The following is a 19,562-nucleotide window of genomic DNA, read 5'->3' as shown; positions in this document are numbered from 1 at the left end:
TTTACTAACAAACATCCAACATGGCCATGTTTTGGCAGATCGCCTACAACAGGAATGAAACTTAAGTAATTGTATTATAACTAAGATGCACACAACAGACAAATATAAAGCACTCTTGTATAGGTCATAAAAGTATCCAAAATAGTAAAATGCATCCAAAAGTATTGCTCCTGGAAGTACAAATTCCATTTTTAAAATCTAATACAACTGCTTTGTCCAATTAGAGGCTGATTGCTCCCTTTTTATATTCCTCCTTTTGATACTGACCTCATGTGGATTCTTGCAGTCCATGCCGGCAAAGGTTGCTAAGTAGATGGTGTTCCTGGAGAGGCTCCCATCGATTGCAGTGTCAAAGTTCCTGCATATGTGGACCAAGTAAGGGTTAGCTGATACACTGTGTGGCTGCGGTGGCATAAGCACCAGTCTCTCTGTTTTCCCAGATATCTGTTCGCAGACTTGCACTTTTCTGATGTCACTGTAGGAGGGCTAGATAACAGCAACATGGGTAACACTCTCCATGTATGCTGCAGGAGCAGTGCCTGAAAGGATTCTGTGGCAGTGAACCCCACATTAACAATATGATTTGTTTTTTACTTTTTCATTTTTGTTTTTCTCGTTCTTGGCCATTGTTATTTTCAAGAACGAAACAAACTAAGCCAGGCAAGTCCCTTTCATCCCTATTGATCAACTAATGGTGTTGAATTCCACTGACAGATCCAGTGTCCAGTCCCTTATCCAGCTAAGAATGAAAATAGTCAAAAAGGGCCCCCAGTGATTATTTCTGTTCCATAATTACTCAGAAATCCGGATAGTATTTTATCTAGCACACCTTCATAATCAAGGAGCTGATTCAATTGTTTACATTGTTTGGGAAAAACCCCCCCAAAACTATTTCAATAACAAAGGAATGTTAGTGGCCTTAAATTGGTTAGCACTAAGGGATCAAGGGTCTTTATTTAAAAAGGTCTTCATCCTAGCTAGTTGCAGGGAGTAAGATACATGGATTGAAGGGAAGCATTGATTAATTTTTTGCAGTGAAGGATGTAAACTGCCCCGTACCCTGTTATACTAACCATGAAGGGCAAGAATCCAATTTACAATACATCAGTGTCACCTGTGAAATCAGCTGTTCAATTTCCAATAAATAGTCCAAAAAGATAGGATGAACTTTCTCCTGAAACTTTTATCAGCATCAGTCAAATCTTGATTGTTAACTAAGACAGTATTGATATCAAAATTTATGGCCACACTGATATATTATTGGCAGGCTGAGTTACCTCTGCTTCTAACTCTTCCCAGTTTTTCATAATTTTTTCTGCAAAGTTGAGAGTTGTTAGCTTAGATCGGGCTATTATCATCATCAAGCCCTTTACCATATTAAAAAGCTCCAGTCCCTAATGTATCGCAGCATACATGCCAGATTATCCCCAATCCGCTTCCTTTTATAGACAGAGAAAACAGACCGTGTTGCTGGGGAAAGAGTCCATAAACTGTTCATATAAACAGCATTTCATCAAATCTCTTTTGGGAGCCCGATCTGGCTGTAAGATATTCATTTGTAAATAGTTTCAACATCCTTTGAAATCAGAGATCAATATGAGAACTATGTTCGCCTACCCACCCCATCAGGATTAACTTTCCCTATCAAACCAGCTTTCCTTATAAATCCTAGGTCCCCCATTGGGATCCTCCGGAATGTCAATTCCCAGTATCTCTGTCCACCTTTTCTGTACTTGCTTCCAAAAACCAATGGTAAAAGGTACCCAAATCCTGCCTGCATTTAGGACAAAGAGCTGAGATACTGAGATGGTTGAAAAAAAAAAAGTTCCTTAGCCCTATTTGAAGACTGAGGTAGTAATTTTGAAAAATAAGCCTTTTTTTTTTTTTTGTAGTGACAATCTCTGCATTATATAATCTAAGATGATTGTGATATTTTGTGTTATCCATTGGATTACCTTAATTTTTTCTACTTATGTTCACGTTTCCGTTTTTGTCTAACTTGTGAAACCGTTTGGTAAATAAAGGAGTCTTATTAGCCACCCTAACTTGTTGCTACAAGGTCAAGAGCCCTAACTATCTCTGCGTTCCAAGAACAGACCATCTGGGTCTACACTGTCTCCTAATGTGGACACACAAGCATCAACACTTAAATTTGCTTTTGACCTGTATTTTTTAAGTATAGAATTAGGTTTAGACTCTTTTGATTGACCAGACATTGAAAAGAAAACTAAATAATGTTCAGACAGGGTAAAAGGGACAAGTGTTCCCTAATGGAATAAGCATCGACAGCTCACCATTCAAAAAAATATCAAATCTAATGTGTAGCCAGCCACATGGTTTGGTACGGTCACCAATCTATCATTTAAAAAAAAAAAAAAAAAAAATCTCCAATGTGTAGAACCTTCTAATTCCTGTGAGTAAAAATCCTCTACTACAAGGATAACAGATCAGCAAAATGTAAAGTCAGGGCTAAAATAGTTGGTCAAATATTTTGTTGCCTTGGAGTTAAATTGTATGTGCAGCCATTTGCTAACGTGCACGCAGCCTAGTGTACTTTATTACATATTTACTTATTCTCCTTTCTCTGAACATGCTAACAGCAAGTTAACAGAAACAATAACCATCATAAATAAAGCAATGTTTACACCAGGTTGTCAGGATGTTTCAGGGGGTGCAAGAGGATTCGAGTGGGGAAATCTATAAAAGCTTTGTGTTTTTTTACATTCTACTGACTAAAAAATACAAATGCATTAAAGTAGGTGTTTGTTCACTGGTCTACATGAAATTCTACTTTTTTAATGTGAAAGTTATTTTTGGAATATTTCTATGAAATTGTTCTAAGGATTAAAAAAAAAAAAAAAAATTGTATTTCTTCATGCTCCTTGACTCAGTAGTTAGTGGAAGTTCCGTTTGCAGTGGACTGCAGTCTTCGTCTTGCCACAGATTTTCTGTTGGATTCAGATCTGGACTTTGACTGAGTCACTTGAGGATATTCACTTTCTTACTAAGCCGTTTTTTTTTTTTTTTTGCTTTGTGCTTAGGATAATTGTCTTGCTGGAAGGAGAATCTTCTTCACAGTCCTAGGCAGACTGGAACAGGTTTTCTTCCAGAGTATGTTGCATCATCCATCTTTCCCTTGGTCGTCACAAACCTTGGGTACTTGCCAGGTTCTTATGGCCTGGATTGGCCACTGTTGGAAACAGGATGCTGGGCTTGATGGGACAGTTGGTCTGACCCAATATGGCATTTTCTTATGTTCTTATGTTCTGTCTCAGCTGCTGCAGAGCATCCCCACAAAATAAAGCTGTCACCACTGTATTTTACTGTAGGCATGGTGTTAGCAGGGTGATGTGCTGTGTTTGTTTTATGCCACACGTGTCTCTTCGATCAAAAAGGTCCACTTAGGTCTGATTAGACCACAAAACCTTCTGCCATATGCATGGAATGTCCCCCAAGTATTTCTTTTGTAAACGATCTGTGGCACATCACATGGCTTTTCTTCAGGATTAGCTTCCTTCTTGCTACCCTCTTATACAAAGCCATGTTTGTAATCTCAAAATTGGTGAACAGTCATATTTTTCCTAGTCTCAGCCAAAGAACTCTGTAGCTTTTTTAAAGTAATCTTAGGCCTCTCAGTGACCACTTACAGCAGTTTCTTCAACACATGGTTATGGAATAGAGAGACAACCAGATTGTGGCAGTGCATTTGTGGTGCCAAATTGTTTCCAGTGATGGGACCTGATGGTGTCCCAAAGGATTTTCTAACAAATTGGGGGAAGGCCTTAAAAAAAATTTCAATCTGTACCTTTAGGAATAACACTTTCTCATAGTTTATTATTTAGTATCAAGTCTTTTATTCTGCTAGATCCATTTTGTACAATGTGGATTACAAAATAACATACATAAAAAGCACAAATAAGACAGAAACATGATTTAAAAAATTAGCATATATCTTACTCCCACATTTCTCATCAACACTCCCTCTTCTATATTATTAAATGCCTTTTTGAATAGTTCTGCTTTTAACAATTTTCTTTATATCAGCAACTTGTTTTGACAGTTTCAAATTTACTTCATACAATAGAAACAGCTTGATTCTTCATCTAGGAGATTTGAATCCATTGAGCTACTGTGATTGGACACAGATGGTCTCTATTTAACTTATGGGCTTTGTTAAGGCAATTACTTAAACCAGAGCTAAATTGGGTTTGGTATAACAAAGGGTGTGAAGATCTTTGCACTCAGGACCCTTTTTGTGTTTTGTGTCTTGATTATTTTGGAATATTTAGATAATTGTTCTATGGTCCATCCAGTCTACTCATCCACACGTATCTCTTAGCGTTACAATTCTTGCCTCTCCCTCAGAGATCCTCTGTGCTTGTCCCATGCTTTTTTGCATACCGTCCCCATCTCCACCAGCAAATCTGAAAGGAGATGGGCTAATTCCACTTGTTTTTAACCACCAGTTGCATTATCTGTAAAATGTTGCTGCTAGCACTGTAGTTTTTAAGTTTAAATTTAAAAAGTTCCATGCTGAACTCAAGGAGCCACTTTCTGGGATGTGTGTCTATCTGTGCATATAGTGCTTTGTACAAGTCCTCACACCTTGTACATTTCTCACATTCTAATGTCTAAAAAATTGCAAATCAAAATGCATTAAAGTAGGAGTTTAGTTTCACTTATCTACACAGCATGCTCTACACTTTATCTAGGGTCATGTTCTGTTTCTGTATATTTCATTCTTGCTGCTTTGCCAATATGGTACTTTACAGAGGAGATGTTTTTGAAAAGCTTTATCCACTCTTGCCCTAATTCATTTAAGGAAAATGAGGGGGGAGGAGTCAGCTACTTTGTTAAACCGTGTCAAAACCCCTGGGAAATGATCTTTAACATGTGAAGCAGTAATACAGCAAACATACAAAGAAATGGATTCTGGGAAGAAGGCTTTTTTTTTTTTTTTTTTTTAGAGAAACATGGCTATTGTAAATTGCTTATCTTTTATTCCACAGAAATGTTAGGAAACAAGAATATCAATAATAAAGAAGGTGAATACAGGAATAAGACCAAAAGAGAAGGTAATAGACATGTTGATATTTTGCAACTAGCTAGTGCTGCTCATTTGAAACACTTTCAGTGCTAATATGTTTATTTGAAAGTGTCAGGTGCTGCTATTTGACAAAATTAACTGCACTAATAGGCGAATTCAGTAAGCTCTGCAGGAAAATGGGCGCTCAGTGTTGAGTGCCCGCTCTCCTATCACACGCCCAGCCATCTCTCCTGGGCGCACGATCCTGTATTTAAATTAGACGTCATGCTAAAAGGAGGTGCTAGGGATGATTAAGTGCCTCTAGTGCCTCCTTGGCCCAGAAGAGGTGGCTGTCAGCGAGTTCAGAAAACTGACGCTCAGTTTTATGAGCGTCTGTTTTCCGAACCCGCTGACAGCCATGGGTTAGGAAAATGGATGCCGGTAAAATTGAGCGCCCATTTTCCTAACCTGATCGACCGGCACATTTAAAATTTTTTTTTTTTTTTAATATCTCTAGAATATTAAGTCAGAGAGTGTACAGAAAAGCAATATTTTCTGCTTTTCTGTACACTTTTTTGGCTCAGTCACACTTTTTTTTTTTTTTTTTTTTTTTTTAAACGCATATCCAACTGCAGGTAAAACAGTATCGGCCCAAAAAATTGTAAAGCATAAGTTACAAATTTTATGTGGTCTGATGCACGTTTTCTATGGGTTCCCTTGATTTAGGACAAGGTACTTGAAAGAAAATAGCTGGAAGTAACCTAGAGTTCTTTTAAAGCTGGTTCTTTAAATTGTCAGTTAAACTATATGGAGCAGCGTTTGCTCTGGGGGTATTTCCCTTCAGGTTGATAGTCTGTGAACCTGTTTTACAATAGCTTGGAGATGTGCCATTTTCTGGTAAAGGTCTCTGTAAAATGACTTGGCACCAAGTGCCTGTCAACAGTTTAATATCATCTTAATAGACTGGGGTAGCCTGCATAAAGTGGTGGCATTGCTGCAGCTGGTTTCCAAGAAGACTGGGGCAATCTGCAGGAAGAGACCATGGTTAAAACCCAAACATCATTTAGCATAGGGAGGCTTTTGGACAACAGTCCCACTAATTTGTTGGCTGTATAGATGTACAAAACTTACTGAAAAATGGAAGAGGGCCTCCACATTGAATTAATTATTGGACTGTAAGAATTGGAGGAAGATGCCAAAGGCTGAAATAACCTACTTGAGGGGATGGGGTTAGGAGGAGGCTGTACTTGTAATGGAATCAGGGTATACTTGTGTCAGCAGAGTTGCAAGGTTGAGTAAACCTAGTTAAACAGTAAGCCGTGGAGTAACTAGAATGGTACAAGCAGGCCACATCTCGCCAAAATCCTCCTGGATCAGTGCCAGCAGGTTGGTAGTGGCCAGGTCCCTTCCAGCAAAGGAGTGGGGATCTAGGTGGCTGTATGTTTGAGCAGCGACTTCCCTGACTTTGGTGACTGCTTGAACTGTTGAAATATAGGAGGTAAGATGAGGAAGGTGGAGGGATTGATGGGTGTTGAATTGGGTGTGGCAATTTGTATGTTTATCTGCCCGGATAGTGAAGAACCAAAGAGGAGGAGATGACAAACTGATTTGGATAAGGTGCGATATCCTATAAGCGGTCAAGCTTCTACTGTCCTCAGCTGGTTTATAGTCTTAACAGTTAGTACTAGATTAACTGGGTAGACTGGTTGGGCCAGTTGGTCTTTCTGTTATTATGTAACAGAATCACACAGGATTCGGGCAGTTGGTTGTGATGTTATGCAAGTTCTGTAAGAGATGCTTCTGTGTAAAGTGCTTGCTTTGCTTTGAAATGCATCAGATCCAGTTGCCTGCATGTTGTATGACCCCTTTTTTTTACTTTTGCTGAATCTGTCCTTTTTATTTCTACGGGCAGTTTTAATGCCTTTTTGTCTTAATTGAAAGATGTTTTGAGTTTATTATTTATTTATAGACAGTTGATATCCCGTCTTTTTCCAAGAATGGTCTCAAGGCGGATTACAGTTTGTCAGATGGAATCAAATGGCCAGTTAGAGTAGCATTGGGAACACAATGGTATAACTTAAAAGTCCTTAATCAAAATATCGAGTAGTTAGGTCAGGAAGATTGAGGGTCTCTGCAGGGAAGACCTGGCTGAAAAGCCATGCTTTATCGTACTTTCAGAATGAAAAGCTAATATGGTTCAAGGCACAGGAGTAGTGGTTCCTTTTTTTCCAAAGTTTTGGTGAATAGCAGCTGAAAGCATGAAGTCTTATACAGGACAGTCTGGCAGAAGCTAGAGGCGGAATGAAACGAAGAGCCATTTGGGAGGACCTGGGTTCCCTTGTGTGGATGGAAAAGGAGAGAAGTTGGGAGCGGTATTTGGGGGCTTGTTTATTTGCGCACTTATAAATGAGGTAGAAAGTTTTCAATTGTACCCTGCTTTCCACTGGGAGCCAGTACAGTTGATGTACTGGTTTTATATTGTCAGTTGCTTTGGCTATGACTGACATTCTAGTAGCAGTCCTTTATAGGAGATGCTTCATACTATATTGCTTAATGCCATTGAAAAGGAAGTTGCAGTAGTCAGTTTGGCATACAGTAGAAATAATGTGTTTATTAAGGTATATGTGCCGTTAGCAGATCTGGCATAGGAGGTCCTTACAATCTTAGTGGTGGTGTGGAGGTATAGCATAGCGGTTAGAGCAGGAGATTGCAAACCAGAGAAGCCATAGTTCAAATCCTGCTGCTTCTCCTTGTGACCCTGGGCAAGTTATTTCAGCCTCCCCTTCTTTAGGTGCAAACTTAGAGAGATTCATCAAGCTGAGTTAGGGCAGAACACAATCAGTTGCATGGGCCAAGAAACCATTCAACCCCCAGAGATCTCACCTGTAGAGAACCCCAGGGTTCTGTCCTCTCCCCTCTCCTTTTCAATAGTTACATTTGAGCTTTCTGCAACCTTCAGTCAGTCTTTCAACACCAAATACCACCTATTTGCTGACATCCAACTGTGCATCAAAATGGGGCCCAATTGACTTCATCCATTGAAGTTGGAAATGATTGTCTTACAACAGTAATCTGATGGCTTAGCAACCACTAACTCAAACTAAACCCCTCCAAATCTGAACTTCTCTGGCTTACTTGACAGCATCATCCCCTAGGATCATTACCTTCCCTGTCAAGTAACCCCTTACATGATAAGGAGTCACTTTGAAGAATTAGGGGTTCAGTTCAACAGAAACCTCACCATAGAAACTCAAATCATTCTTCCTTTCGGATGATATTCAGGGACAGTATTACCCTGTCCCTAGAGGGCTTACAGTCTAAGACCTGGATTCACTAAGCTGCAATGTTTTATCTTGGCAGGGCAAGGCCTTGGCAGCGCCATTTTGGAAAATGGCACCGACCGGGCCTTTCCACTTTCAAATTTCCTTTTTTTAAGGTAATGGGGTATGGTGAGGGCTGGGTCTATTATTGAACCAACAGTGTTTTTTTGGACTGGGGGGGCTCTACTATATCACCTACAGGGTTTTTGAAAATGAGGGGTATGGAGGGGCCCCATCTCTTTACTTTTTTGTTGTGCTAAGGAGGGAGGGCAGGGTCTACCCTTTGCCCATATTTATTCTATGTGGATGGATTTGAGGGGGGGCATTGTTGCAAGAACTTGCACATATATATTTTTACTTTTGTTAACATGGCTGCCTCAATGGGGGGGGGGGTCAAGGTAGACCTCCCCCCATTTGTTGCTATTTTTCTTTTTCACACTTGGGCCTCTAAATCTACCAAGGGAGCATCAGGATCTGTGTTAGGATCTCAATGCTCTCATGGTAGATTAATGTTTTTAGGAAAGGTGTAGCTAAAATAACATGACTGACAACTTTCTAAGTCAGCTGTGTTATTTTATTTACATATTATTATCTTTGCATGAACTGCTTTGCATGGATTAGCAAAGTTCATGCATGCAATGCAGCTTATTGGAATTGGGGAGGGAATTAGGTCTAATTTATGTGCAGTATTCTGAACATCGCACGATATAGCTGTAATGTGCGATATACCTTGCTTAGCATGGCATTTGTTATATTGGTTAGCCAGGGGCTAAGTCGTGCTTCAGGTTAAAAATGAATCTGGGGGAAGGGGATAGGCCTCATGGATTGATTGATTCTCTGGAAAATCCTCTCCACCTCTTATGAGGAGATTGTCCTTAGGTCAGACAATGGGATATAGTCTAAAGCAGTGGTTCTCAACTGGTGTGTCGCCAAGAACACGCAGGTGTGTCGCCACACATCCCGGTCCCCCGCTGACCCAGCTGCTTCCCGGTCCTCCTCTGCCCGGGCTTAAAATGCTGTCAGGGAGTCGGCGGCATCGGCATGGTCTCTTCTTCCCGCCACCCCACCTCCCGCGGCCTGGAAGAGGAAGTGGTGAGTAGCGGGTGTGTGCGCGGGAAGAAGAGACCATGCTAGTGTGGTCAGAATCGGCCAGAAGAACAGAAGAGAGGCGAGGCCGGAGGAATGAGCAGCACGACTCGGAGGAAAATGAAGAAGAGCATCAACAGCCACGGCCGATGAGACGACTCCTCCGCGAGGGCTGAAAATGAAGAGGTTAGAGTTGGGAGCAGGCTGCTGCTGCCACTAGTTCCGGGGGGGGGGGGGGGAGGGAGGGAGAGAGAGTGAATGAGTAAGCATGTGTGTTTGAGATCCTGTGTGTGTGATCGAGAGCCTGCCTGTGAGAGAGAGCATGAATGTAAGTTTACGATTGGGAACCTGAATGTGTAAGTTTGTGATTGAAAACATGTTTCTGTGAAAGAGTATGTGTGTATGATTGAGATCCTTTGTGTGTGAGAGAGATCATGTGTATATATGATTAAGAGCCTGTGTGAAAATAAGAGAAAGACAGCATGTCTGTGTGTGATTGATAGCTGGTTTAGGTGAGGGAGCATGTGAGTATGTGATTGAGAGCCTGTGTGTAAATGAGAGAAAGAGAGAGCGCATGTGTGTAAGCATGTGAATGAGAGTCTGTGTATGAGAGAAAAAGACAGCATGTATGTGTGTGATTGAAAGCCTGTGTGTGTAAGCGTGAAGATAGACAGCATATGTGTAATTAAGAACCTATATAAGTGAGAGAAAAAGCATGTGTATATGTGAGTGACTGAGAGCATGTGTGTGTAGGTGTGTAATTGAGAGCCAGTGTGAGAGAAAGCGCTGGTATGTGACAGAGAGGAGAGAGTTCCAAGCAAACCCCACCCCTCCTGCTAATTCAAAACAATCACAGGCAGTGGCGTAGCCATGGGTGGGCCTGGGTGGGCAGCTGCTCACCCAACTGGCACCTGAACTGCAAAGCTGTCGCGGGATCCCATCCCTGCGACAGCGAACAGGAGAACCCATGCCTTGCGCATGCCATCACTGCACACATGGGGAAGCGCTGCTGCGGCCGTAATGCCAACCGATCTTCCTGTTTGGGGGGGGGGAGGGGGAACGGAAGCGCCGCGCACAGCTTCCGCTTCCTCCCCCCAAAGCAGGAAGATCAACTGGCCTCTCCTGCTGCCACCGGCCTCCTGCTATCTTTGGGCTATATGGCCCGCCGAACTTCCTGTTGGGGGGGGGGGGAGCGGAAGTGCAGCGCACAACTTCCGCTTCCTCCCCCCCCCCCCCCCAAGCAGGAAGATCGGCGGGCCATATAGCCCAAAGCCCGAAAATAGGAGGAGGCCGGTGGCAGCAGGAGAGGCCAACTGATCTTCCTGCTTTGGGGGGAGGAAGCGGAAGCTGTGCACGTGCTTGAATGGGTGAGTGTGTGGGTGGGTGAAAATTGGAGCCTGGGTGTGTATGTGTGTGAGAATGGAAGCTTGAATATGTGGGTGAATGGGAGCTTGAATGTGTGTGTGTGTGGGTGAGAATGGGAATCTGGGTTTGTGTATGGGTGAGAATGGGTGCTTGAATGTGTGTATGTATGGGTGAGAATGGGACCTTAAATGTGTGTATGTATGGGTGAGAATGAGAGCTTGAATATGTGTATGTGGGGGTGAGACTGGGAGCATGGGTTTGTGGGTGAGAATGGGAGTGTGGGTGACAATGGGCGCCTGGATGTGCATCTGTGTGTGCATAAGAATATAAGCCTGGGGAGGGGTGAGAAAGTGAGAGTGAGCGTGTGTGTGTGTGTGTGTGTGTGTGTGTGTGTGGAAGGGAAGAAGACAGTAGTAGAAGAAAGACACTGAAAAGGAATTAGGAAATGAGCTACAAGGGAAAAAATGGGAAAAAGAGACCAGGACCAACTGATTAGAAAAATACAAAGACAACAAAGGTAAAAAAAAAAAATAAATTATTTTGAGATGTTAGCAATTTAAATATAAGCAACACAACCGCTCTCTCAAAATTTATGGACAGGGAGTAGCAGTGTATAAAATCGTAATAATAAGAAAGCTAAAGTACCACAAGTCACCATGAATTATGTTTGTATCATTAAGTAGACCTCATACTTAGGCGTAGATGTGAATGCTATTCTGCATAACATTTTACACCAGTAGTATAATCATGGGTCAGAAATGAATTTTATATGCTTAGTGAGTCCAAAGTGAAAAGAATTCAAAGTTGATGTAGCATGACATTTCCCATTGTATTCATTGCTGCAGGATTTCTTAATTCATCATAATATTGACAACATTCAATTTCTTAAGATAATGTAGCTACTTAGCTTTTTTTGCATGTGAAGAAACGCCTGAGAGTTAAAAATGTTACAAGTCTCGAGGTGTACTAGCCTGACGTGGACCGTGTTTCGGCGTCTGCCTTCATCAAGGAGCCGAATGTATGTGAGATGATTTTCGTGGCATTTTCACCAACATGGAAGTAATGTTTCCTCACATTCCTACATTATCTTAAGAAATTGAATGTTGTCATTACTATGATGCGTTAAGAAATTCTGCAACAATGAATACAATGAGAAATGTCATGCTACATCAACTTTGAATTCTTTTCAATTTGGACTCACTAAGCACATAAAATTCATTTCTGACCCATGATTATACTACTGGTGTAAAACATTATGCTGAATAGCATTCACATCTACGCCTATGTATGAGGTCTACTTAATGATACAAAAAAAGTAATTCACTGTGGTTTGTTTTGTTGATAATCTGTTGTACTTTAGCCTTATTATTACGAGCAATTTAAATGTCATCTTTGGGAATGTATATTTCTTATATTTTTGTATTTTGCTCTTTCTTAAGTATTCCACTGTTCAGAAATGTTAGTTTCTCAGGCTTTCTATTTTGGTTTTATCTGCATGTTTCTGTTTCTAATTTATAGTCTCTTATTTCTATATTAGGTAAGGGTCAGTCTCAGTTTTGCCTATGTGTGACAGAAATGCCGTATTTCTGCTAATGTGTAGTTTGTAGTAGTAGTCCAGCTTGTTCTGTTATTCCCGTAGGTGATGTATTAATGTTCTAGGGCCTGGTGTAGTATTTGCATTGCTGCTTTTTCATAAGGTTGCTGTTATTTGAATTCTGAGAATCAGTGCTGTGACTGTATGGCAAGGTTCTAGATGCCTCTTTCTTTGCAAGAGTTTGTGTTACTTCACAAAATAGCAGTGTAGGGTTATTTTTTGCTGAGGTGACACCAAAATTTGAATTTTGTTTCATGTTAGTTGTAATGTGAATTGCCCTAGCTCTGTGCTGCACCTGTTCTGATGATTAATTATATTTTATTGTATTTATGAAGATTTCTGGTTTTCTGCAAAGATGGTTCATGAAAGAATACATTAATTTTTGTTTTATTACATGATTGGATCTGATTGTTTTCTATACTTGTGCATTTCTAAACTGCAATAAATATAAAATAAATTCTGATTAATAAGGAATTTTTAATGCTGGTAAGTGCTAGAAATAATTGAAGTACATTATTTTAAAGTTTCATACATGATGCATAATGGCTGTTGCAAATTACTTAGAAAGCCATTCTAGGGTGCAGTATATGGCATTATTTATCAGTAAAAAAACAACTAGTAGATCTGCATGCCTATAGCCCACCCATGTTAACCTTGTGCCCACCCAAAAAATCAATTCTGGCTATGGATAACAAACGTTTCTGTATCCTTATTTTTTCATTACTGGGTCTTTGTGACTGCTATTTTGAAATATTTTATTGGTATCTAGAAATTTTTTATATGAGTTTTTAATTATTGGATATTCCACTCATCAGCTGTTTCAAAATAATCTGTTCTTTTTGTTAGTATGGTTTTACTGCTACTGATTTTATATGTCTTGATTTGTTTTATAAGGATGGGTGATGTTTCTTTTTTCCTTTATTACATTGCATACAGAGACTCTGGCTTGTTGCGGTTTCCAATTCAGTTTTTTCTGCATGCTTCTAGTTATGCGTTTTGGTCTCTTTATTCCTTGTTAGGTGTGGGTCAGCACATGTGATTCAGGTGATGATTTCTGTTGGCGTGTAGTTTCTGTGTAGGGCTCTATAGCAGCCTGGCTTGGTCCATTTTCCTAATAGGAGATGTATTGGTGTCTTAAGGCCTGGTGTAATATTTCAGTGTTGCCTTTTCTTAGGTAAGGTGGTTACTGTTTAAGTGCTGGAAATTGGTGCTGTTTTGGTGTGGGATGTTTACTATTTATGCAATCTCTTTTCAGACAGAATATGTATCTTTTCCTTGTGTCATTTTAAACAATAAAAATAATTACCGGACCTTTACTTTTTATTTCTGCCGTGAATTGTAATGAGCAGTGTGTCACACATGTGAGCGTGGCCTGTCAGGTGTGTCACGATGGGAATAAGGTTGAGAACCACTGGTCTAAAGGGAGAAGAATGGACTATGAGGAGGGGTGATTTGGATGAGATAAATGAGGTGGAGGTGCAGGTTCAGGTGGAAGCATTGAAAGAGGAATGAATAGCTTAGATTTTTTTCCATGAAGAATTGGGTGATGTCTTCAGCTGTGTGGTCCTTTGTGGTGGTAGGAGGTGTAAGGAGTTCACACTGGTTCTCATACCAGTTCATCTGGATGGTTCATGGATAACTTTAGTTGTTTGGAGTGAGAGGTTTTGTAGGCCTTTTTTTTTTTTTTTTTTTTTTTCTTGTAGAATGACTGCTTTATATCTTTTTCAGTGCTCTATGCAGAAACCAAGGTTGGTATCTGTTTTTTGTTTCCACCAAGCTTGTTCGAGTTGAGATTTTTTAAGGGAAAGAAGACCTTCTTGGAACCATAGGGAATTCCTGGGGTCTGATTGGGTTGGGCTTGAGTAGGGATAGTCTGAATAGCCATAGAGAATTTATCATTCCATTGCTGTATTAGAGTATGCCATATGGGGTCAGACTAAGGGTCCATCAAGCCCAGCATCCTGTTTCCAACAGTGGTCAATCCAGGCTACAAGTACCTGCCAAGTACCCAAACACTAAGTAGGAGTTCTGGTGGATCTGTTGGCTTGCTTAGTCAGCTTGGTTGACATGCTCTCTGATATTATATGATATATAATCTCATAAGGAAATCATTGTTTAGTTTCCCTGTGCACTTGGGTCTCGATATATTTATCGTTTGTTAGGACATTTAAGTAATTAAATTCTAAGACAAGTACATAGCCGACATAAAATCATAAATAAAAATAAAATTAACATATAAAACATTAACAGAACCTTAATCTTTTAATATTTTAGGAGATCCTGTATTTTAAACCATTCCAGCTTTTACTCTGCACTTTCTGAGCCACACTTTAAAAGACTATTAGCTAGACTCTATGGTTAACTAACATTGAAGCATGCCTAATTCAGCACAAAATAAAGACTGGATTGACTCGATCTGGGTTGCAATAAGAGACCTAAAATACTGCTTGCTTCTCCAGAGATGCTTCAAGCCCTTATATAAACCTGTCAAAGAGCTGCCTGTTAGTCTCTACTGTGTGGCATCTGGGAATGATCTTGTTTGTATCCTGAAGCTCAACTTTAATTGAAAATGTTTCTTCTCATGCTGTTGATCTCATTTAGATACTCAAGGAGCATTTTGACCTATGTTCCTTATAAGCTCCGTGGCCATGTAGAGAGACTTCTGGCATGGTGAATTTTCAGTGCTGGATCAGCACAGTGTAGAAATTATTCCAGGTTACCATTAACAGAGCTGTGTTCTATCTGAACCAAGAAATACGGAGTCAGAGCAAAGCAAGATGGATACTGCCAAGCTATATTGAGACTAAACCTGCTGTTACTCAGAGGATATTGTTTTGCAGAGCTGAAATTAGCTGAGACAGACAAACACGAAATTGCTGTAGCTTCTTTGACCTTGACAGAAATCGTATCCAGCCAAGAAGTACATTCTGGTCCACAAGGTGTGTTTGCCAGCACCCGTTCCATGCCACGTCAGCTATGCTATGAATCAGTATGTTAAAGAAGTAAACAACTTCTAATTCACTAATCATTTACCGGTGGCCCATGGTATATCCAATCAGTCTATTTTTGCATCCCATGTATATGAAGGAGCCGATAACGCCCATGGAAATCATAAAAAGGACAGACTTTTCTTCCATTTTGTGTCCATGGGATGAGGTCCTGAGAATCTGCCTGCAAAACTCTCTTGAAGTCTGTCTGCAGCTTCTCTTGGCGTGCTGTCTTCAGACTCTATGGATATCATGAATCTGCCTCTTTGCAAAGTTGTTGTGCTGCTGGACTGCCTTTGTCTTAATGGTCCTGAGACTAGACCATGGAAAGCCTTGAGCACTTCAAGGAAAGACATCTGCACACTCCTATATGACAGATGTAAGTCTAGGCTAACTTAATCTTTTATGCTGCATATTCAGATATCAATATATCTGTGAATTGCAAAGTTAAGAGTAAATTGACATAAGATGTTTTAAGACTCTTGGACATAGTGCCAGGTTGGTTTATTTGCAGAAGAGCTTAGCATGGATTAGTGCTTCTGTTAGGAGAAGCATGCTTTCATCCTAGACTTTTTTTTTAATTCCGGTTTCTACCCCAGAGGAAGCTGCATGTGTGCTTCTAAGCACCAAGAATAATAAAGTGTGTTGTAACTCTGCTGGGGTTACAAAGTGCCAGATAAGGTCACATTGTTATTGTCTGGTCATTAGAATTTTTCACAGTGCTGTAAATCCCATGGCAAGATTAGAGAATTATATAAGTAAAGTCATGTTTTTTATTCTAGATATCACATATACTATGGCCACTCAACAGTTGCTTTCCTAATTATACCATATCACTTTTTCATAATACTAGTTATGAACTGATTTTTGTTTTCTATATGAGTTGGTGTACTGGTTTTTCTAGTTTTTGAAGTAGCAATGAGCTACTTCAGTTCATTTGGGATAAGTGCCCTTAGGTGTAGTGCACAAATAACTAATTGTGTTGTTCTTCACTGCCTGGTTCAAGAGGATCCAATTAATGTTGTTTGACATAACTAAGCAACCTTTTATTGTGTGAATGGCAGAAAGTAAAGAATATTTTTGAGCATGAGAACAGTGGCATAAGTTTAGGGGCCTATGTACTAAGCATTTTTCCCATAGACATAAAATGCATTTGGCCCAAATACATCATTTAAATATTTTTCTGTTGTCTTTCTCCAAGTCTCAGATTAAACAAACCTTTTGCATACTTTACTTTTTTTGCTTAGTAGCTCTTTGCCCTCTAAACTCTGTGCAAGGGGCGAATTCTATGCACCTTCCCGTATACATTGAGAAAATTCCAGTGCTGGGTCAATTAGCTGGGGGTTGAGTTGCTAACTGACCTAGGTCCAACCTGATAAGCTGAATTTTCCAGAGTTTTATCCCATTACTATTTTGTAGGTTTGTATTTAAAATTTAAGAAAATTAATGTTTCAGGCCTAGAGCTATAGTGAACCAAAAGCAGGATTAGAGCGGCCTGTCAAAGTTGACCAGAGAAGGGTGGCAGCATTGTGTGCGGTGCTAGAGCAGTAGTCTGGCCTAGCCTGACACAAGGAGATCCTCACAGGTAGATCCATGTGGAGACACTAGCCTGCCAGCTTTTTAGTGGAGACCTTGCTTAGCAATGCCAGGTAGTGTTACCATTCTGTCTCAGAACTGTTTGCTAGAGCACTTTGAAAAATCTAAATTGTAAAAACTGCATAAGCAATTCCAAGAGTGACAATGGCATGTGACATAAAAGGCGCAAATCTCCTTTTTGAAGTGGTTTAACTTTGAAAGTGTGAGAAATAAAATATCTGCAGACAAAGAGGAGGAAATTTGGAGGGTGGGGGGGGGGAGGAGAGACCAAAATAAGTAAGGAACTTGACTAAAGAAAACTAAATGCATATTTTGAAGATGTTTGCATCATTGTAATTCAGGGTTAAATTTAAATATTAAATTAAATATACTTCCCCTTCCTTTTTTTTTTTTTTCTTCTCCTGAAGAAGCGGCAGCGAAACATGGTATTGTGTCGGGCTTGCTTGTTGGTTCAACAAGCAAGCCCGACACAATACCAGTGACTTCTTTTTGTTTGCAACACATTTGGACTTTTTTTGTTTTGTGATCTAAGAAAATGTCCAGGCCATTACTGCTGTAGTATGCCTGATGGAGTGGCTAGACTGGGTAATAAATTATGCAAAGAACAGTCTGAGAGCAAGCACTCTTGATACGGAGTTTGAGTAGGTATACCTCACATTAAGCATCCAAACCTAGCCAACCCAAAATGTGTGGGATTACTTACACTTGTTAAGCCCTATAGCGGCAGCCATAGACTTGGCTCTTTGGGCTAGGGTACATATAGGCGCTCCTTACAGGAAACTCTCCTGACCAGGTGGTTGTCAACTTTGATGGACTATGACCAGCAGCTTTTCTTACAACCATCAATAAGGGACAGCCTGGACTAGTGGATGCATCCGTCCAACTTGGCAAAAGGAACAAGCTTAGCCTTACCAGAATGGGTCATTCTGACCACAGATGCTAGCAGCAAAGGTTGGTGAGCCCACTGTCAAGGCCGGATAGCACAAGGGCAGAGGGACGAGCAAGAGAGAGCCTCACACATAAACAGACTAGAGCTACGGGTCATCAGGTTGTCCCTATAGCATTCCTTCCCTTGATAAAAGGCAAACTAGTCAGAATTCTTTCAGACGATAGCTGCTATTGCAGTGGCCTACTTGAACCATTGGGGGGATGGGGGGGGCACTCGCAGCCAGGCGCTAGATAGTGAGACTGTGGCGATATGTGACTGGGCAGAACAGAATCTAGAATGTCTGACGGCAGTTGATATTGCAGATATACACGATACCCAGGCATATTTTTTTGAGCAGAAACAAGCTGGAACGAGGGGAATGGGAACTGAGCCAGGAGGCATGTCTCAAAATTGTGAGCAGATGGGGGCAACCAATGATGGACCTAATGGAGTCCCGGCTCTATCAAAGACAAGCAAATTTTTCAGTCAAGAAAGGGAATCGGGCATCAGCAGAATAAACATGCTGGTCAAGCCCTGGCCAACCAAAGGGCCACTGTATGTGTTCCCACCTTGGTCTAATAGGGAGGATGCTAGAGAGAATAAAGGGTCAGTTAACGCTGACAATCCTAATTGCCCTGGACTGGCAGAGGAGATCATGGTATGCAGACCTCTGGAGAATCCTGGCAGAACCTCTCCTGTGCCTCTCAGGGGGATGGGATTTCCTTTGCCATGATCCCATATTCCTGGAAAATACAGCTCCATTTTGTCTTAAGGTATGGCCTTTAAAATGGCACACCTGAGCAGGAAGGGATACTCTCCCACGGTCATATCAACCATGCTGAATGCAAGAAAGTGGTCTATATTTGACCTACATCTGGGTATGGCGCCTGTATGAGAACTTCTGTCATACAGGGAGGACGTCTCAGTGGACAGCAGACTTAACTCCATCTTGGATTTTATCCAGCAGGGGCTAGACAAAAGGCTATCGCTCAGCTCGCTGAGAGTTCAGGTAATGGCCATTTCATCCTTTAGGGTCCTAGTAAAAGGCACCCAGATGTGGTGCATTTCCTCAAAGGATTAAAAAGCCTTAGGCCACTTTTCTGCCCCTTAGTCCCCCCTGTGGAACCTTAACCTGGTACTCAGGGTCCTGGTAGGCCCTCCCCCTTCGAACCAATGAGACAGACTTTTCTCAAGGCTCTCTTTGAAGATTATTTTCTTTGTGGTCTTTTGCTCGACGAGTCTTGGAAGTACAGGTTCTCTCCTGTGGGAATCCTACCTGGTCTTTTCCAAGAATGGGGTTACCTATCGATCAGTCCCATCCTTTTTTTCTCCTAAAGTTCTGCCTCCATTTTACCTCAAATAGGGAATCACACAGTTAGCCTTCAAAAAGGACAGATTAGGCAAGGAGAACATGGATCTGTTATTAGATTCTGTGATTTTTGTTTCATTTTAAGAAGAATCTTTACATTCCTTCAGTAATAGTATGCAATTGTATGCAGCAGGAAGGCCTGAAATGATTTTGTGCTGCTTTTCAAGGATTCTGCAGTGTATTCTCAGAGGACAAGCAGGATGGTAGTCCTCACGCATGGGTGACATCATCAGATGGATCCTCGATAAGGAAACATGGCAAAGTTTGTAGAACTTTGACTTGGCACACTGA

The 19,562-nt window shown here is 40.8% G+C and overlaps 1 protein-coding gene across 4 annotated transcripts in view; it reads left to right on the top strand.

Annotated features, from left to right (window-relative positions):
- The window catches only part of ATP10D (ATPase phospholipid transporting 10D (putative)), a 363,249-nt gene that overhangs the window by 17,603 nt on the left and 326,084 nt on the right, over positions 1–19,562 (top strand). Inside the window, exon 1 of one of the 4 annotated variants that reach the window (XM_029588263.1) lies at positions 5,025–5,075. The exons of the other annotated variants lie outside the window; for them this stretch is intronic. The gene's annotated coding sequence lies outside the window, so the exon portion shown is untranslated. Of the gene's footprint in view, positions 1–5,024; positions 5,076–19,562 lie in introns of those variants that run through there. 4 annotated transcript variants of the gene reach the window in all.

This window comes from Rhinatrema bivittatum, chromosome 1 (assembly GCF_901001135.1).
Source record: "Rhinatrema bivittatum chromosome 1, aRhiBiv1.1, whole genome shotgun sequence".
NCBI lineage: Eukaryota > Metazoa > Chordata > Amphibia > Gymnophiona > Rhinatrematidae > Rhinatrema > Rhinatrema bivittatum.
This window is presented reverse-complemented; position numbering and strand designations above follow the sequence as displayed.